Source organism: Prionailurus viverrinus, chromosome C2 (genome assembly GCF_022837055.1).
Source record: "Prionailurus viverrinus isolate Anna chromosome C2, UM_Priviv_1.0, whole genome shotgun sequence".
In the NCBI taxonomy this organism is placed as follows: domain Eukaryota; kingdom Metazoa; phylum Chordata; class Mammalia; order Carnivora; family Felidae; genus Prionailurus; species Prionailurus viverrinus.
The window spans coordinates 43015252-43037538 of NC_062569.1; the positions used below are offsets into that span (position 1 = coordinate 43015252).

The following is a 22287-nucleotide window of genomic DNA, read 5'->3' on the forward strand; positions in this document are numbered from 1 at the left end:
ACCAACTAGCCAAGGAGTCTGAGGTCAACAAGGGATATGTATGCAGTCAACAGAGCAACAGCCCAGTTTCTAGAACCAAGTACACAGTCATACAAAGGTAGAAAAGTTTTGAATGGCTATTCAAACATCAAATCATTCATCTAAATCATGCAAATTCTATTTGACTGATCCCATAGCTGGGGCAGGTGTAAATCTGTAGCAAGTGGCTTACAAGTGTGAATACTGGAAAAAGAGGAGTTAGGAAATCAGATGTACTTAAAATTTACCAGGAACCCTCCCACTTGCTAGGCATCATGGTAAGTTCAATAATAGCAGAAAGCATGACTCCTGAATTTAAGTGAAGGCAGCTGGGTAGATAAAATGCTTAAAAATATCTTATCCTAAAAACACTGTAAATTATAACCAGCTCCTTTTCAACTCAATAGCTTGTGCTTCTAATTTCTGAGGAATATCACAATGATATGGTCAGAAGGAAATCTACTGAGGGTTAAGTTTTTGTACATGTTGATGTTACTGTAGCTCTAATGCTTTCAAGTATCCTCACCAGGGGTATTAGACTCAGTGGGTATAATGAAGAGGGAGAAACAATCTTCTGTAAGCTAAAATTGGCACTAGTATGCAAAACCGGAGCCACATAATCTTTTTTCCAATATTTTCTATTAAGAGGCTAACTGATATATTAAAATGAGACGGAAATAGCTTATCACTTATTAGACATGTGATTACTGGGCTTTTATTTTTTTAGAGACCCAGTTTTATCAACTATAAAATGGGAATAATTATATCTAACATGAAGAATTACTGTGACGGTTAGAAGATACTCAGACACATAGGTAGTACTCAAATAATCACCACTATTATTCCAGTGGGTCATTGCTGTTCTCCCACAGAGTTCATACACACCTAACCCTTAGCATCCAGGTGGTATACCAATGTTAATTGCTGAATAGGGGGATTATATTACAGGGTTTTAAATGATCCCAAATTACTTCTTATAAACTTTGCTTAGGATGGGTTTATTGGAGATGACACAGAAAGTTGAAAAGGAGTATTTTTAAAACCAGCTGGCACTCCATTTTCCCATAGAATAGTATCAACTCCCTAAAATGAACTATTCAAAACCCGCTGAGGGAAAAAGTAGCTCTAGCAGGTTGCTGAGCACAGGGCCAGTCACAAGTCCAGAACTGCTCCTGACACCACAGGCTGAAATAGAAGAAAATGATCTTATGCCCATGGGATGCCTCTTTGCCTTAAGACAGTTCATATTGAACTCAACAAATCTACCAGTTGCTGAGCAATTATGCATGTAAAGTAGATGGAAAACACCTCAAAATGAACAGTGCTGACTCTGCAGTATACTGAAAGCCATCCTAGACTATGAATTAGGCTAAAATCCAAACAGTTGCTCCATGTACTGATAATCATAGTGACATGGAATTGATCCCTCATTTCTGTTTTGGGCCTTAGTCAATATACTTAGGGAAAGCCAGGACATTTCACTCTTCCCTGTTCTGTTTCCTATATTGTGAGGAAGGATACAATTTGTGAGATCAGGTTTCTCAGGGCAGTCAATAGAATATTATAAAGGTCATTTAACTAATTTAAAACTTGTTTGATCATTTATTTAGCATAATCTTTAAGAAACTTTTAGATGTTACCTAGGGAAACTCAAAATAACTCAACGTTAATTAAACTCAGAAAATGGTATTATTTCATACCATCACACCACTATCCCCAACACACACACACACACACACACACACATACACACACTTTCAGCTCCCACACGGCACAACATATACCTTTCAGGAAACCCCAAATCATTTTTAACACTTGGCCAAGTGGCATTGCTATCATTCATCTGGGAAAAGCTAAGGGTTTCATGGTTGACATAAAATATCTAAATTTTAAAACTTATCACCCATGTGGAAAATGAAGTCTAAAAAGACATTTTGCTGAAAGATTCCATAGGCAGGTGATTTTACATTTCTTTTATTCATCACTAGGTGACTATTGCAATCCCTTCAACTATTATTTCTAAATTTCCTCACACTCTTCAGGTTACCAACTACTGCTCCAGATCCTTTGTGCTTCTAAAGGACCAAAGTGTCTCTCACTACTAAAATCACTCAAAGTAATTTCTTCAACTTCCCTGTTCTTAACCTTGAAACATCTCTGTAGCTACACTCTCTATGAGAGTGAAGCAATCTTTCCCCATTCAAAGGCTAACCCCACTACCACATCCTAGGGTGAATCTGGATGATTCTACCTTATCCTATCTGGTCCTTTGCCAGCAACTTTCCCTCACAGGCTAGATCACTGACAGAGTTACCTACAACGTGGTGTGGCTAAGAGTGGAATTTGGTCAACTTGACTTCTGAAACTCATCCTCATCTCTACCCCCAAATAATGTCCTTCCTCCCATATTACTTTTCTCAGTTTGTGGCACCAACATATTGACCAATTTCTCAGAGGAGAAGCCCAAAGTCCCCCCAAATATCTCTGAGTCATGTTGTACTTACTGTATACCAGATACTTTTCAAAACATTTTACACGTATTTGCTATTTTAGTCCTTTCGATAGCCCTATTTGAGTAGGTACTATTAATGCATCAATTATATAGATGAGAAAGAATGAGGCACAGAAAATACATAACTTTTTGAAGGTCATATGTAGGCCAAAAGTCTATCTGACTTCAGAGGGTTTGCCTGTACCTGCTTCAGACACTGCCTGCACGACTCCTGCCCCCCCTTCACCCTTGAACCAACTATGAACTCCAGTTTGTTCTACTTTCATATATTTTTCTTTTTTCATTTCCAACAACACTGATTTAGAGCAGTACCTCACTTTTGAGAGGCTTCTAGCTCACTTCTGTGCCTCTAGATTTTCAGTTTCTTTTCCTTCTGGTTCATATCCACAAAACACAGCTCTGTTTATTTCCCTTTTTCTCTCAATAATATCCAAGAGTGTCCCCTTTGCTTCTGAATTAAATATACGTCCTCAGCTTGACATTCAATGTTCTTAGCATTATCATCTTTATATGTCTTTTGGGGCTTATGTCCCAAACTAGAGTATTCATTTTTTTCCATGACTTTTCAATCATATGCTCTATTTTCTCCTTAGCATTGGTCCCATATCAACGGTGCAGAATATACTAAACTTACAAACTGGGCAGAATATGTTATGTTCCTAAATTGCAAAATATACTGTGCTCCCCCTAATCCAACACTTAGTAGCAGATGAAGATTTAAACTGGCTTCAGATAGAATTCTATACAGCTGTGCAGTTGACTAATTTTTCTTTCCTTTGCCTCTAGTATCTCAAATTCAGAATACTGCTGACCAAGGCAGAGTCCAGGCAGACCAGTAAGTGTGTGTCCTCCCATTATTCCTATCAGCTCCTGAGTCCAGGGGGCAGATCTCAGAGCCTTTCTGATGTCCCCTGCCTTCTCTGATTCAACACTTGCGCCATCCAGTTTAACAAATTATCCTATTATCTCTTCTTTATACTCCCCAACCCATACGCCCTTCTCACATCCTCTGATATGAATCTCTTTGGACTACTAAGCTGTTACATCAAGAGCAAACTTGTGTTGCACTATGCAAACAGCCAGCAGGGGATCCTGGCTTGACTCTGCTGTCCCTTAGGTTCTATCACTACCCTCTTCCTCAACTCTGTCTTTCCTTTGCTCTTAGTGCATTACCCGGAGGGGTGGTCCACGCCAACAGTAGGCTAGGGATGAATGACGCCAACTCTGCATGTAACCTCAAATATGAATGTCCCTTTACTCACTTCAGCTAAGTAAACCTGGTTGATACTCTGTTTATATTGCAAGGCCTATCTCATTTACCATCTTTCTGGAGAAACCTTCAATTCAAACCATTTAATAAACCCCAATTTTTTCGAGCTTTTAACTGTGTCCCAGGCACTACACTATGTGCTTTAGGTGCATTGTACATTTAATCTTTACATTTTTAGACATGGACGTTGAAGTCTAAGGAGTTAAGTGGCATGATCAGGGTCATACTGAACTGGGATCGAATTCAGTCCATCTGACTCTGACATCTGTAATTTACAGAATATTCTGTTTTATCTATAATTTTCTCACCCCTTTCTTCATTACAGTACCCCATAAAGCAGGTACCCTATCTTTCTCTATTTTGTTTCTACCTGTAGCAGCTAAAAGAATGTCCTTAATACAGTAGGACCTCAGCAAATATTTATCAACCTGAATAATTGACAATAAGTCATTTGAGACTTACAAGGAACAGGTCAGTCTCTACACTTATGTGTTTTCAGACGTCATTCTCCCCAAGTAAATAAACAATACAATGTGAATTCTCTCTTTCTCTCTCTCTTTCTGTCTTTCAAAGACACTGGATTTGGAAGTCGGATGTATTTGACAGTTGAAATGAGATGCATCAAGACAGGACAAAAGCCCCTGCATTTTTATGTCACTGATACCCTTTGGCTAGCTCAACTGGAACTCCATTTTTCTTTATTTTTTACTGAATCTATTTACTAGAAGCAGTAGATGATGGGGATAGATAATAAAAAAGTCCTCATTTAGAATTTGTAAAAATCCAGGTGAAGAGAAAAACTAGGATTACAGTTTCTCTTTCTTCCCCTCAGTAGAATGGAAAAAAAAAGGCAAGGACAACTAGTTTAACTGAGCAAATAAACAATACAAACCACATGGAACAGGAATGTTTATCTAGCTACTTAAGAGAACCCATTGAATTCAAGTACTCCAGGAGCATCTTTCTAAGTGCAAGCGGCTGGTTAAAATTTAAGGAGAGCCTTGGATTCTTGTGGCTGATACTGTGCTTTTCCAATTACAAACAATGTTCACCTGCTCATTAAAGCAGGGCTTCTATACAGCTCTTGGATTCAATCCCATTCAATTAAATAAGTATTTATTGAGTGTCTATGTTGTGCCAGACTGGGAGACTGTGTTCAGAGTGCTTGGTTCAATTACCTACGTGTCCTGGACAAAAATAAAACTGCTTCTTCCAAAGATCCTGTGGTTCAGATATTCACACTAATTTTGACTAGATTTCACTGAAAAGAACCTATATTGATGACATTTGATGTTGGAGGTTTGAGGAAGTAAGGTTAAGGAGTTTGAGCAAAGCAGTGACAGAAACAAATGAACTGTTGAGGTTTCTGACGGGGAGAACAGCGCCCCCTTCCTCATTTGCCTTCTGGGCCTCTGCGGAAGTCTTAGCTTGTTAGCACATTGTTTGATTTTACACAAAGACACAGTGCACCCCAGTGCAGCAGTAAACTAGACCTGAGAATCAATAAAAAACAATCCAAGTGTTAATGTGGCATTGTGCCAAAATCCACTTATTTCATAATATATTAAATATTGAGCTTCGACTTACTGAAATTCCTGTGAGATGCTACCTATTAAAACAAGAGAATTTAATAGGTACAGCTGTCAGAGAAACCTGAAGACAAAGAACCACAAGTGTTCCGTTGCATGTGTATTTCATTGATTTAAAAGGAATACATTTTAGATAGGTCTTTGCTATGTGCACCCACAGAAGCTGAGTCTGTGAGATTAAAAATAAAAATAAACATTATCACTGATTAACCATTTTCCAGGAAAATAACTAATATCAGATAATTTACTGATTCAAAGCTCAGAATGCTGAAAATCTGCACAAACAGAATAACTTTGTAAAATCGCTATTGTTATGTCTCTTTCAAACCATTGTGTGTAATTGCTATGGAAATATGAAAATGCCTCCTTTTTTTTTTTTTTTTTTTTTTTTTTTTTTTTTACTTCTCAGCCAGCACATGATAACCCATTCATGATAACCCATTCAGTCTTTTGCAAGTTTGGTGCAAATGATGCCAGTCAAAGCATCCAATGGGACCCTCAGACATTAGTGTATTAGCCATTATCTGTTACACTTCTGGACCAAAATAACAAATAATATGTCTGGAGGTACGGCCGTTTGCGACTGCTAGTTTCCCTGCATGGCATATGCCTAGAGAGTCTCAGATGGGAGGTGATGGCACACAACTGCGGTGGTGAGATGACTTAGCAGAACCCGTGATGATGTCCTAATGGCCTCCTGCTGGGGGGACAGGAGTAATTGTTTGTCAGGGGAGGGAACACATCTGTAAGAAGGCATCGTCTGCAAACCAAGCAGCCATGTGGAAAGGGGAAATGAGAAATGAAGGGCTGGGAGACAACAGTGGAGAGAATGCCCAGGTTGAGACGGATGCAGGAGTGGCTATGGGGCAGGTGTGGGGCCAGGGAGGAGCTGGTTGAATGAGATTGAAGTCACGTGCTCCAGAAAATGATGCAAACAATTATTTAAAAATGAAATGCCTGCCTGCTGAAGTTACCAGTTCCTTCTGGCAACCTTGAATCATAATGAAGATGTGAGACAGTGAAATGCTTGGGAAGAAATTCAGAGGATCGAACAGGGAGAACGCTCGCATAATTGCACATTCTCTAGGACTGTTTTCAATGCTTGGAAATTCTTTTAACAGGAGTCCTTTCAATGTTATATTTTACATCCAATCGCTTCCTTTGTTCATTGCTTACCCTAGTGATCTAAAACGAACCACTGTTTTTAAAGCTACACTTTTAAAATCAAGGCAAAGCTATTGAATTTACATGCATTAGAAACATCAATGTCATACCATACAGTTGAAGGATACTCAGCTCCGTTTGTGGCTGCACGAACCATCTTCCATTTGATCAGAAATAAGCGAGGGCAAGTAAGCTAATTAATACTGCAGAATACTAATTCTCTCCACCTTTTTATCCTGGGTCTAAATTATGATTTTATCTAATTTCTGAGGAACTGAAATGCTCATACCAGTGGAGTCTGTCATTATTAAAATATAAATCAATGCATAAAAGCATATTGGCCTATGGGAAAGACTGTAAAAAAATTTAATGCCCTCCACAAACAGCTGTGCTCCTGACCTAGCAGTTTTTTTGTTTGCTTTCCTGACAGGCTACCAGATTGTATCTATTTTAGTACATCCAGCATATCTGAAGATGTTTCAACAACATAGATTTTAAAACATGAAACTATATCGCAGTTATCTTTAAAATAAAATAAATTTCAGGCAAACAAACTTCCTCTCACCTCACCTCTCAAGGCTACAAATACTATCTGCTGTTAAATATCATTAAAGACAACTTGATGTGGTTTTTACTTTATTGGTTTCAAATAGTGATAAGGGATTTTTATATGAACATGTGTGAGGCCCATGAAACTTGGAAGGTACCATGTGTATGAAAGTCTGGGCAAAAAATTGCCTGTTGTTTCTGTTACTTAGAAGACTTTCAACCATCAACAGCCATTTTTGGTCAGAGGCATCCAAGATTATAATGGTGGTGCTGATGTGCAGGTGAATTCCATGAGGGGAAGAAAATGCAGGAAGGTCAAGTGAAGGACGAAGGAGACCCATGCTTGTGTTATTCAAGAAAGAGTTCTAAGATTTAAGGTGACCAGTGAGGGTTTTCTCAGGATGTGGAGCCTTTAATGCTAAACTGAGAAAGTTCCAGGCAAGTTGGTACTAGGTAGTCACCCTACTAACAGTAATTTCACATGAGTCCACATGCTACAGACCCCGTCAAAATGCAAGGTGAGTTTCCATTGCCTTATAATTTCTCATATTCCAGAATCTCTGACTTTAATAGCTTACCTTCAACTAATACTTCTTGTTCCTTTGCTGACAGCTAGTCTAATATCCATATATTTCCTCACAGCATCACTGGTCTATTTATTTCTATCTATTGATCCCATTAGAACTAATTCAATGTCCATGCTCCATGTTTCAAGATAACTTCTTCTACTGCTTTTTTTTCTATGTTAAAACCATCAGGAGGAATAATTCTTGTGTAATCCTGAATGATCATGTTGTTTTAAATGTAGTTGTGGTCTTGACACCCAAGGACAGAAGAGATTTGTCCTTGCCATGACAGATCATCACAAGCAAGCTATTACTTTCAGAAACAGATAGGTCTATGCTCACTGGTGGTGCATATATCATACTACAGATAAGTAAATTATATTTGCTTTATCAGGAATAAGAATCTCAAGACAGATTATAATATATGTTGGAATTTGTAACAGCATCACCAACAAAAACAACAAACAGTCTCTTCTTTCTCTCACAATCTATCAACTTTTCCTTGTCATATATTTAAAAATAAAAAAGACTCTACAAAAGCAAGAGTGATCTGAGTCTACTGATAGTTTTTGCAACATACCCATTAAATTGCAGCATTATTTCTGTATGGTTAACTTTGATGTAGGTATTCAGTCACCGTAGATGGCTGAGTTTAAGCACAAGTCAACATGTAAACCTGAAGGGTGAACCCATCTGTTCTCAGACAGCATCCACATAGCATTAGAGTGTCAAATGACTTCAGCATACACACTTGAGACGTCGGTGTGAGCAAGGATTTGTGCAAGAACTTGAAGAATCCATGAGAATAGAAATAAAACCTAAAGTTCATTCTTGGTAGAAGCACATACACGTGCACACTTAAAAAATAGCTTTCAACACACTTTGAAATATCATAAATAGGAAAACATGTAACCCACTTTTTATAAGTTCAAAGCATTCCACTAACTCTCTCAGAACTGGCAACAGATGCTTCCTTATAAGCTATGTAGTCATCTCTACTTTTGGCTGCTCTTAATCTAGATCAAGACCCTATCTTCATGTCATACTAGTGGCCTGGATGGATCACTTGTGACAGATCCACTAGCTCCAGCTCGCATTAGCTGAGGACTTTATTGGCAGATTAATCTCACTAAATACTGTTTTCATCATGTCCCTCTACACACCAATATTTTCATACTGTGCATGGAATAGAGTCCAGACTCCTCATGCTCACAATCTTATCCCAAACTACTTTCTTTGTTTTGTCCTTTTAAATAATTTCATCCATTGTGCATGTATATTACAACGTTGCAGAAATTCTGGAAAATAAACTTTTCTTTGATGAATTCTCATAGACTTGCTATCTCACTTCTCTGAGCAGTAAATGAATTGCCCTAAATTGGACCTTGATATTTAAGCGTTCTGGGTATGTATGCTTTTGGGTATCTATTTTCAGTCATGATAGATAACTAAATGCATAGTAAAGGCTCAGGAACAGAGCCTCATGTCTTTATCTGCCACTGCCCATGTAATTCTTTACAAATTGGCTGTATTTAGTAGATGTCAATTATTTCAAAATTTTATTTTTGTCCAATATTCTGAAGAAATGTAAATTCTGTCAGGTCATCATCTCCTGCAAGCATACAGATAGGTTCTCTGAAAATACCAACGACCCCCTTGCTAGCATAAAAAGTTTACCTCTTCTTATAACCCGGGACTTGATACATCAGATGAAGTAAAAAAAAATGAATAACTGTGACAGTTTTGATGGCTTTGAATATTGATTTATGTATATATTTATGAGCTATAAGATGGTCTAATTAGAATTGGGAGCTATTTTGTGGTTTGGAGCTATAGGAAAATGGTTGAAAAGTACTATTTTTATCTTAGCTAACCATTAATCTCATCAAGGCAGGAAAATAAAGTACAAATAGAGACTTGAAATGAGGTGTAAATATAAAGGCCCCACATACAGCTCAAACAAAATACACACATTCTTTTCAATTTCATGCTCTAGTTTGTCCTCCTGGAAAATTTGTTAGCGGAACAAGGATTTTGGCCCCATTAAAAACAGGAAACTGAGGCTAGGAGGTACTAATCACTTGCCAAGGAACATAAAATTTAGAAATAATAGAACCAGGAGAATAAAACTATGTGTATATTAACAAATAAATGTATTAAATAAATGAGTTACTTTTCTTTTTAAAAGTGTCACATGCCAGGAAGAATCTGGAAAGTGGTTCAGTGGATATATCATGTGACTTCCATTTGTGTATTAATCACTTCAACAAATATTTATGGACTATCATGCATCAGGCACTGAGGTTGACACGGGGAATCTATCAATGAAAACAATACAGTCCTTGCCTTCAAGATGCCTATGTTCTAGTGAAATATACAGGTAAAGATATTACTTGACCCATGAACCAATATTTTCCAAATGACCCATGCAGGATGTTACAAAATCATGCAAGGATAAAAGATCCATTCAAAGGGTAAGATAGACCAATGGAGAGATAGGTGTGTGTGTGTGTGTGTGTGTGCGCGTGCGCGTGCATAAAAAACATTACATGGGGCACCTGTGTGGCTTAGTCAGTTAGGTGTCCAACTCTTGATCTCAGCTCAGGTCTTGATCTCAGGATCATGAGGTTAAGCCCCAAATTGGGCTCTGCGCTGGACATAGAGCCAACTTGAAAACAAACAAACAAACAAACAAACAAACCCAAAAACCAGCACAAGAGACTCCTTGATATGATTTCAGATTCCCCAATGCAACTAACCTTTTAGAAACTACCTCTTGTCTAGTTTTCTGGGTATCAGAGAATATCCATAATTATCTGAAAGGACTATTAAATTCTCCTTCTACTGTCTCTTATTTTCTTCATATACTTCAACCACAGAAAACCTAGCTATCTTCTGTTAAGCCAAATATTAGAGAGATACACAAAAATGTTAAAAAAAAAAAAAGAGTGGGGCATTAAAGCAGAATGTAATCACTGCACCAAAGCTGAAACACATGCCTAAGGGCCACCTGATCTTGTCTTTGGAAATCCAGAATCCTTTCTCATTCTATTCCAAAAATATTTATTGAATTCTTACTATGACCTTGGCACTTTGCTGACAGTAGGTATAAAATGATGATAAATTAAAATTATTAATTTGTAACCCCTGGTGAACAGCTAACAAATAATGCAGATTCCAGAGTATGTTTTTCATCTTTCAAAGTTGTTTGTGTGTGAAGATGTCTTATATCCTAAACTCCGCAGATCACAGGGTTGTAGATGTTTGGTGCCGGCCATCAGGCCATTCTTCCAGTGTTAATGTCAACCTTCACTTGCAAATCCCAACACTCAGTATTAAGACAAGAAAATAAGCGGTAATCACAGGTCTTTTACAGCCTTACCTCCACTCACTTCTTTCAGGAGCCACTATTTCTAATGTTCTTCACCAATAGTTTGGCATGTTTTGTAAGATTCGAGCTATTCACTATTCTTTTGATCATTCTGTGCCATACCTGGATCAATACCGTGTTTTTGATGACTAATCCCAAGCAGAAGCTTTCAAGCCCTGGCTTTAAGAGTTTCAAAAGATAGCAAAAATGGAAGTGCAGACAGCCTGTCATTCAACTTAATAGGCAGCCATACAAATGGAACATTGGGCCTCTCTCCATATGGGAGCTTGCTCTCCAGTATTTAGTGTGAGGGCCACATGGCTTGGTAGCCAGAAACCTTGCCCAGTACTTCTATCAGTTGACAAAGCATTTGCTGCATGGTAGCAAGACTGAGTGTTTATACTTGCAAAAGAAATTGTCTGCTGCAGACTAAGCACAGGTACTATTCATAGGTTTTTGCCAGTTTCTCAGAGAAGACCAGGACCTACGGGGGCACCAGAGATGTTGCAGTCTCAGTCCATAGCACAGGTTAATGCTTCCTTTGTGGGTTCTGCAACTCAGATCTCATCATCTCGGTGGGCTTTAGGCCAGGAAATTTCCCTTGTGTCCTGTAGTCATGGGAAACCCACGTCCTGACCTATCATCACTTTGGAGGTATGGACATTCTGAGTGACCCACTCCCTGTTTTGGCTTCTGAGTGACCCAGGTGAGGCATTTAGCTGGTACCACTAAGCCTACCTCCATGGGGTGACCCCCATGGCTCTTTGCATGGGAATATATTATGTTCAAATCTCAATCTTAGATAAGTGAAACACTGCCATTTATTAATCATGGCTAATAAGAGGGTCACAATCCCCAAAGTAATTGCAGCCAGGGACAGGCTTTGCAAGTGAGTTTGACATTTAATTTAAGAGATTGGCTACTAATACCTGTAACAACTTAGATGAATCACAAAGGCATTAGGCTGAGTAAAGGAAGGCATTTTCAGAAGGTTATATACTATAAGGTTCCATTTTTATACCATTTTCAAAAAGACAAAACTATAGAGATGGAGAAAAAAAATCACTGGTTATTAGGGGATGGGGTGGGGAAAGGAGTGACTCTAAATTGATAGGAGAGACTTCTGAGGGTAATGAAATTCTTCTGTATCCCGACCATAGTAGTGGTTACATGTACCTGTACCTGTGTTAAAATTTCTTAGGACTATGCAACAAAACAATAACAGCATCAAACAAGTGAGTGCATGTGAACATTGGTGAAATTTGAATAAGGTCTGTAGTTTGGTTAATACTGTTGCAGTAATATCAATTTATTTATTTTGGTAATTCTATTATCAGCTAAGATGATATCCGTTGGGGAAGCTGGATGAAGGGTAACCAAAAATTCTCTGTACTATTTTCGCAACTTCCATGAAAGCCTAAAATTATTTTTAAAAAGTTTTTTAAAAGTAGGAAATAGTAAGTACATCAGCAAGAGCCTCATTTTCAGTGGTTCACTATGTGTGGTCATATTTTTCTAGATGAAGATATGATCAATACAACTCAATAAAAAGAAGTGACTTACAAGGACATGGTTATCTTGTAGAATTGTGAAGAATAATCTTCTGTCTTTGCCTGCACTATTTTGGGCATGGTCTTTGAGACACAGCCATTATGACATAGCTGATAGTAAAACGTTCTGTTGTCATTTCTGCCCACAGTTTGAGTTTTTTCCATTATCTAGTTGAATTCCTATGCCTGAGTGTCAGACTTAAAGATCCCATTGCCCACAAGACACCCCTTAAAGTCCAGCTGGTGAAAACATCACCAATCATTAGTATTCTGCCACACCATCTCTTTCTTCCTACCATTGCAACTATACTTTTCTACTGCTTTTCCCTACCTCAGTTGGTAGGGAACAGACTCAGAGAATCCTGTGAGTCATCCTCAACAGTTCTTTATTCCCAACATCCAGTGTGAACTAAGTTCCTCTGATTATATCTCTTAGATACATGCTGAATCTCGCCCTTCATTACACTGCCACTTCCTCAAGGCACTTCCTCAACTATCCCATTTTGAAGTTATTTTTTTATTATTATTATTTATTTTGAGAGAGAAAGAGAGAGCAAGCATGGAAGGGGCAGAGAGACAGGGAATGGAGAGAATCCCAAGCAGGGTCTGTGCTCTCAGGCAGAGCCCCACGTGGGGCTTGACCTCACAAATTGTGAAATCATGACCCGAGCTGAGATCAAGAGTTGCTTAAGCCATCCAGGCACCCCTCAACCGTCCTATTTTAAAATCCTGTGACTAGGATCCTTAATGGCAACTACATAACACTCAAGTGTATCAGGGTGGTCTTTGAACATGCAGATCTGATTCCACTCTTCAGAACCCTATTGCCTACTAAATTCTAGCCTGCCTTATATAGAAGACAGTCCCTCAAAAATCCATCCCTCACCCACCTTTGTAGCCTAACATCTCATCACTTCCCTTTTGAAATGTATGCTTCAAAAACACTCAACTACTTCAAGGGAAACTTGTAGTTCCCTTTCACAGACTGTTTCCTCTGCACCAAACTCTCTTCTTAACCTTTTCCCCAGAACTCCTATTTATTTCCCAAAACCTGGCACGGTCACAATTTTCTCTGAAATCCTACCATTAGAATTAATTATCCCTTCAATACCTTGTATATATTTCTATTACTAAACATATACATGTATTTTGATATATTTTGATATATTTTGATATAAATTTATATTTATATATTATATATAAGTATATATAAATTATACATAATATATGTAAATATAATTTTATATACAAATATATATTTATATGTTATATATAAATACATATATAATATGTGTAAATATAAGTTTATATCTAACTATATTTATATGTTATATATAAGTATATATAAATTATACATAATATATGTAAATATCAATTTTTATATATTTTTTCACATACCTATCTCCTCTTCTTTCTGTGAACTCTGAATCTAACCATGCCTTTTCAGCTTCATACTCCTGGTGCCCAGCATACAATATAGTAGGTCTTAGTAAATGGATTGTTGAATAAATAAATGATTAATGAATAAATCAATGTTAAGCCTTGTACTTAACAGTGATATAAAAGAAAGCTGAATAATAAAGTGCTTAATATCTGATGCACTCTAACTTAGAGAACTTGTTTGTCTATTGTTTTTTTATAACGAAACGCATACATAATAAAATAAGCCATACTGCTTTATAGTTGTTAAGCTGGAGTTGTTAAACTCCAGTTCTTCTCTAGAAAAGAGGAACATTGTCAGCGTCTGTCAGGACTGTCTTCTATACAAGGCAGGCTAGAATTTAGTAGGCAATTTATGTAGTAAAAGGACTTTACCCAAAATAAGAATGTTAGCTACCCAACCTAGATGTTCGTCGGGTTGCATCTGTTTTGAGGTCACATTTGCCTTCAGCCCATCCCTGTGGCAGAGAAATGAAACACGACGTGCTGATAATGAATCAATAATATGTTGATACTGTGCATGGGGATTAATCAAGAGCACTCATTCTCTTTCAGGACAATTTCAAGCTGCCAGTAATCAGCAGAGCCATGCAAGCTGGAGAGCAAGCCAAGCACACACTTGACAGGGACAATCAAGCTGTACTTATGGGTCTCCACAGTGAAATTCAGAAAAGGCCTTCCGGTCCCCAAGGCTGAAATGCACACAACCTTAGGTTAAATACCAATCCCCTCATTTTTTTCTTTGGGTCAACTAGTGCACATCCAAATTACTTAACCTTGAGTTGCTTCTTTTGTAATAGAGACACTAACTTACCTTTTCCTTTATACTTGAAAGGAATATCTAATTAAAATAAAGATTTTCCCCTTCATTTAGATATAAATGCTTAATTCTTTCAGCTGACCATTTTATCACTTCTTGCATCCTCATTATATATAGAGTAAATATCAACTTCATAGAGTAGAGTAAACCATTACAGCTCTGATTAAAGTGACCCTAACAATCTGGTGTTGATTGCCTCCTTCAGGGAGAATTCATTGATAAATAATAATATGAGGACACAAAAGATGCTGTTTTAGCTGCTTTTATGAAAAACAATACTTAGAAGTAACACAATATAAAAACTGGTAAAAAACCATTTGTTCCTATTTTCATTTTCCCACTCAAAATTATATGAAGATATAGCATTCATTCTATCACACATGAAAAATAGAAAACAAAATAAGTTAAGGGAGTGTCCCATTGTCACCAAGTTAGCTGTGTCCAGAATGTTAATTCAGTTCAACTACCTGTGTTCACAGAACGTATCTGCATCTCCCTGGACTTTACGACTACTACCCTCCAGACCTAATTCCATATCTGGACAGACAGTGCTCTTACGCAATACCACATGTTCCCTTGGCATGAAACCATGGATTGCACAAACCTCTGATCCCTGCCAGAAAAGTCTTCCAGTCTCAGTCTCTCCTATCCTATATTGTAGCAAATAAAATTCCTGTTGAATATTTACCAGATGTGCAAGACATCTTTCACATTACCTTATAGGTCCATTTTTTTTACACATCTCCACCCTACTCCACCCTACTCCACTCCTGCCCCAAGAAGCTAAAGAATATGGGTTGCATTAATGCACAACTTTATCTTCTGGATTCTGGTTAGATTCAGCCAATTGGGAGCACCCAGAGGGGATGGGAAAAGGAAAGTCAAGTCATGATATTCATTCCTGAGGGTCAACTCCCTCTACCCGAGATCACGGCACCTACTGGGTGCCCTCTCTCTAGGTAATAGACACCCACTGTTACAGGCTACACTGTCAGGTGAGGTTTCTTGATATCATTCTCACACCTTTTTAAGAGGTTCCTTTACAACTAATTCCCCTCCAACTATCCATTTTCTCGTTTGGATCCAAACTACTGCATGAAAGGAATAAAAAGAAGGAGTAGCATATACAGCATTGGACATACCAAATAATGTGTGGTCTCCTCATCTCTCCCTCACCTCTATTCCTGCCTCATTTTCCAAAATCACGTTTAATGGCAATGCATAAGCATACAAACTTTCTTGTCAAAGCACTGTGACATTCTTCTTACTAAAATGTTGTTTAAAAATACATATCACTTAACTTTAGCACTAAATGATGACATATGCATCATGTCATATGTTACATTTGCAGAGCACATGAAGTGGTTTTTCTTAGGTCCTTTGTGATAATCCTTATCTCCTTAAAATGTAGAAATGCTCAAGAGAAACATTTGATATGCTACTGCCTAACTGAACATATTCTTACTGAAGATGCTGATATTCTTTCTATATGTGTCCAATAATTCTCTAAGTAGTTTAAAAACTGATTGATAGCATACAGTTGGACCAGTCTACTGAGAAAGGACATTATCTTCTCCCTAACTTTGAAAATTATATTTCAAAAACCTTCACATACAAATGAGCTCATGATTGAGTACAATTTTCAAAAAAAACATTCAAAACATGACTCTCATATAAATATAAAATGAACACATATCAAAGATTTAATTAATTAAACAATTAACGAAAGAACCAGTAAGATGGAAAGCTAGTTCAAAGGAGATTTTGATAAAGAGAAACAAATAATGACAAAGACACTCTCTCCTTAATCTGACCCCCATCAAGCCCCTCTCGGACCTCTAGGACTTGCCCTTGGGCTTTAGTATTCTTCGTGAACAGGCCTGCATCACCCATTGCAGGAAGAATTTTGCCAAGTCAGTTTAGAAGGAGCTGCTACCCTCAATATTTGATCACCCACAAAACCTGATCAAATTCCATACCTCCTTACCCCTATAATATCTGATCTCCCCTAGCCTGTTTTCAGCAGAAAACCTCCCCACTAGTTTTGATACCTCCTCTTGGTAATTTTCTATCCACTGACACCCCCACCCTGTTCTTTGGCTGTAAGTCCCCTCTTTTCCTTATGTTCAGAATCGAGCCCAATCTCTGTCTCCCCTATTGCAAAGTGCCATTGCACCAGTACTCTGAATAAAATCTTCCTTACTGTTTTTTAACAAGTGTCAGAATGATATTTCAAAATAGTCAAAGGAATGCTAAAATGGATTTGCTAATAAGATACAAAACTGCGTAAAATCTTATAGAGAAATAAAACTATAACATTTAGCACCATCTTTTCTCCTAGCTAGAAACACACAAGTTAACATGCAAATGGAAAATAGTAAAAAATGATGAAGTAGCAAATGCATACGTCAATACAGGTGTATTCTCCTTTAAATTTTTTTTAATGTTTATTTATTTTTGAGAGAGAGAGAGAAAAAGAGAGAGATTGAGAGGATGTGATCGGGGGAGGGGCAGAGGAGAGAGAGAGAGAGACACAGAATCCAAAGCTGAGCTGTTAGCACAGAGCCTGACGTGGGGCTTGAACTCACAGGCCACGAGATCATGACCTGAGCCCAAATCATACCCTTAACCGACTGAGCCACCCAGGTGTCCCAGGTGTATTCTCCTTTAACATTAAATAATTCTCAGATGAGTCCACTAAACAATGCCATTGAAAAGTCACTCAGTCATCCTCTATTTGTAAGTTTTATAAGTTTTGGACAACTTTCTTTATGGGACATGAAGTTGAGCTAGATGAGGTCATTAGTAAGCCTATATGCCATTCTCCAAATTTTTCATTTACTGAAATCAAAATGAAGGCAAAATCCTACAGAAGTATATCATAGCAAAATCTCCATTGATATTTTATTAAAAATAAAGAAGTGACTTTCTGTAACTTAGGATTCCTTGTGGTCTTCTACTTCTCTATCTTTCTCAGGTCAGAATGAGCCATGTAAGTGAAGTTCATGAGATTCCTCCTCTTTTAAATAATTTTAATCAGCTTCTTTTATATATACTTTTATAGGTAACTAAATCATCAGAGCATAGAGCTGTTTTTCTATCTGTGCTGATGCTGCCACTCTCCTCACATGTGGAAAACTAAATTTTTAAACAGTTTATTCCACTAGATGCAGACTTTAAAACTACCATTTGCTTCTAGAAAGGGTTTTAAGGTTCCTTCTAACTGAGACTATTCCGCAAAGTTTCCAAATATTTTCCTCTTTGGAGTATTTTTGAACACTTTTTAACATTATAGGACAAATTAGTTTATAAATAACAGAATTTTTCCTCAAAAAGAAAGGTTATAAAACTTAAAAGAATTTAAATAACAAAACTTATAAAGGTGAAAAATAAGGAAAAATATGGCTACAATAATGTTTAACCATATGCCAGAACAGTTAGGCCCATTACATACCATAATAGTTTGTCTTCACACCAGCTCCGCATCCTATGGCTTCATGAGGTAAATAGCAGCAAACCCAAACTCACACAGCTAACAAGTATGTATCAGGATGTGAATTACTATCCAACACTTTCTACCTCACCAGGCTGCCTTCTTAAGAAAGAATATATTCTCTATTTTTGTGACTGTCACACATCTGCCTTTATAGTGAGCAGCAGGTGGGACACTTCCAGCAATAGTAAAAAAAATTAATTTACTTAAAGCAGGGATCAGTGAAGCCACCTGACTGGAACCCTTGGGTGCTTGTAACATAGATGCTGCCCCAGAGTAGCAGGAAGAGGACTCCAAAGCCAAGGAAGAATAAGGCCACCAAGGAGATGAGGAGCTCTTTGTAGATACCCCAAGTGTACTGGGTGGAGGTAGCCTAAGAAACGAAGAACCAGGAGGTAAAGAACATACCAGTAGCCAACAGCACCATGGTCAGACCGGGAAGACAGCTGGATTCACTGGCTGGTGTATCTCCTCATGGTCTCTGTCTCCATTTTGCCAGGTACAGGGTAATCCACTGCTCTGCCACTGGAATAACACATCGGCAGGATATAGTCTATGTTTTATAGCTACAAATTACAGTGGCACTAAAACAAAACAACCCATCAATTTAATCAATTTATGAATATCCATTGATTCTCAAGCATAACGCCTTCTCTGCCTTGTTGATTCTGGAAATAATTTCTTCCTAGAGATAAAATCAAAATATGCTATGCTATTTCCTCAACATTAAAAAGAAAACTGAACACACTTTTCCATATCTTTCTTTTTAAAGATGAAACACTTCATGAATTTGCATGTGATTCTTGCACAGGGGCCAAGCTGATAATTTTCTATTATTCCAATTTTGGTAAATGTGCTATCAAACAAACACCATATCTTCTTGATTTTTTAACCAATACTTCATTAAAAATGTGAATGTAACAAAAAGAACAAACTTAAAACACTCTGCCTTGCAAAAAGGAAGCTCTTTGTTTCTTCTAAAATTTTGATGTCAAATCTAAAATGTTTTTGCTTTCCTGCAAAAGCATGCTTTTTCTCAGTTTTCACCTGCTGTGAGAATTATTCCTACATTATAATTAGTTCAGATAAATGAATGGCAAGATTGCTCTTCAGATTTTACTTTTTAAAGCTCATTTACATGATGGTCTATGATGACATGGTTATTAACAGTTTTTGGGCAATTAATTAAGGTAGTTGGTAGAGTTGTTAGCACAAAATGAAACTAAGAGGTTGTTTTAGTAAATCCTTCTGCTCAGGAGACATGATAGTGGCCATTAATCCACACTAACTAAATGAATAGTGCTGTTCTTTCTCTCACCCTCCTCTCTTTGGTAGGCACTGTATTTTTTGGCAGATCTTTTCTACATTTTAAAGTGTGAAGTCTTGGTATCCTTCAAACTACTGTCACATCCTTCTTCCCTCTTCTCCCCAGGCTATGAGGCATTGAGTCTGTACTGGCTGTTTTCTCTTTCTCAAGGAACTCTTTCTTTCATCTCATTACAGGCTCCACCAGACAGAAGCATAGTACAGTCAAAACCCCAGTGGTAGTTTATGAGAAAAAAGGAATGCCTTTCTGAGGCTCAAGATTTCTCCACTTCCTTATATAGTCTACTCCTCTTTTCCAGATATTCATCTAGGATTTTCCAGTATCAGTTCATATTTCCTCTCTGGGACCCAGCTCGTGGCTGTTAGGTGGGCCTGAGTCTAGTAGTACTGTACAATATGTGTTAATGGAAGTGACATATGGACTTTCCAGGTAAGCCAGTACAGGCCAGTGCTCAGTTTTTCATTCTCTCCTCTTGCCTGCCGTAGCACTCCTGGAAAAGCCACAAGTCTGCTGCGGTACCACAAGTATCACAAACAAGGATATTTGTCCAAAAGCATCACCCAGACTCACAGAGGGCTTTGCCTTAGTTAGAAATAAACGTTGCTGTGTTAAGCCACTAAGATTATTTAACATTATAGCACAATTAGTTTAATACTAATGCCCCTTGAAAAGAACTTGAAGCAAGAAACCCTGAGACTGGTGCCTTCTTGGCTTATTTATGCAGGAGATCCTTACCTACTTGTGTTTCTAACTCACAACACCGTGCAATGCGCCTTCAAAGATTCATTGCAATTCAGATAAATGGCAGCAAATTTGTTTCAGCTTTATTGAGGAATAATTGACAAAATTGTAAGATATTTATTTTTTTAAATTTTTTAAAACACTTACTTATTTTTGAGAGACAGATCATGAGCGGGGGAGAAGCAGAGAGAGAAGGAGACACAGAATCTGAAGCACGCTCCAGACTCTGAGCTGTCAGCACAGAGCCCAATGCAGGGCAAGAACCCATGAACCGTGAGATCGTGACCTGAGCCGAAGTCAGACGCGTAACCAACTGAGCCACCCAGGTGCCCCAAAAGTTGTTTAAGATATTTAATGTGCACTCTTTAAATTTCAGGGGCACCTGGGTGGCTCAGCATTACGAGTCCCCACTTGAGCTCAGGTCATGATTGCACGGATTGTGAGTTTGAGCCCCATGTCAGGTTCTGTGCTGGCAGCTCAGAGCCTGGAGCCTGCTTCAGATTCTGTCTCCTTACTTCTCTGCCACTCCCCCAATTTCTCTCTCAAAAAAAGAATAAACATTCAACAAAATTTTAAATTTCAACAAAAACTTATACATAGCAAATTTAAAGTGTGGAAAAACATATTATTTTAAAAACAGATTGTAGTGGGGTGCCTGGGTGGTTCAGTCCAATGAGTATCCAACTCTTGATTTCAGTTCAGGTCATGATCCCAGGGTGGTGGGATCAAACTCTGTGTTGGGCTCCATGCTGAGCATGGAGCCTGTTTGGGATTCTCTCTCTTACTCCCTCTACCCCTGCTCTCTGTCTCTCTCTAAATATTTTTTAAAAAATTTTAAAAAGTAAATAGGCTGTAGTTTTACCTGGCTGTACCAATAGAGCAGAAGAAATATCTTTTAAAGAAACAACAGCTTTTGTTTGAAAATAAACAATGTCAGGGCCCTTTTTGTTATTAATGCCAAGTTCCCACCCCCAAACTCTCTCACACACAAACACACACCCAAACAGACAGCATTTGGATGGAAGATGTCTAAATTACTCTAGTTAAAGTAATTCAACTTTTGAATGTCCCTTCAATAGAACCCTGGATTGGGGAAACAACCCTGGATACCCTGGATTGGTTACAGGAAAGGAGTTTGTGACAGAGACATAAGTTCAGTGAGAAGGCTGCAGGAGACAGTCTGGGTGGAGACAAGGAATGAGGAACATTAGAAGGGTAGGTTCATCCACAAGGGCTCTGTTTATATTGTTGCCTATTCTCTACCAGAGTATGATCCCCTCAGTGGTCCACAAACTTTCAGACTCTGTTTGTATTAAAACATTGGATATAGCTTTTAAAAACCTAATATCCATTGAAAGTTTCCATGATGTACATGCTTTTGTTGGTAGTGGACGGTTATTGTTTGCCCTGTCCAGGCTCTGTTTTCTGGGAGATATGCAAGCTAGAATACCTTGGATGAGTTTTTAGATTGCGTATGAATAATAAACAAAGAGGCACTGAAGACTAGAGCCACTCTGAACCTCTTAACCTTCCCACTCCACCTCTCCAGAGGTTTATGAATGAATAATTTTTAATTAATTACTCAATCAGTGAACCTTCCAAGAATCAGTTCTAATTTTCTTCCACTAAAAAAAAAGAACAGTAAAGGGAAGAAAAGAAAAAGGAAGAAAGAAAGAAACCTGTTGCCACTACAGGTAAATTGATGCAGTGTCAGGAAATACGAAGGACCAAGAGAGGAGAAAATGGGCTTAAAACAGGTTTGGGAAAATGATTACGATTGAATTTCTCCTTGTCCTCTCTAAGTCCGTGTGTCACATGACTACAGAATCTCACACAGCTCAAAATTAAACCACTAATATTAAGCTGCACACCCTCCTT

The 22287-nt window shown here is 37.9% G+C and overlaps 1 non-coding gene and 1 pseudogene across 1 annotated transcript; both read right to left on the reverse strand.

The window, feature by feature from the left end:
* Nucleotides 1–18543: 18543 nt before the first annotated feature.
* On the reverse strand, nucleotides 18544–18832 carry LOC125174434 (transmembrane protein 258-like; annotated as a pseudogene).
* A 275-nt stretch (nucleotides 18833–19107) lies between these two features.
* Nucleotides 19108–19212, reverse strand: LOC125175850 (U6 spliceosomal RNA). Its single transcript, XR_007156019.1, has one exon. It is a non-coding gene; the product is annotated as a U6 spliceosomal RNA (small nuclear RNA).
* Nucleotides 19213–22287: the final 3075 nt, after the last annotated feature.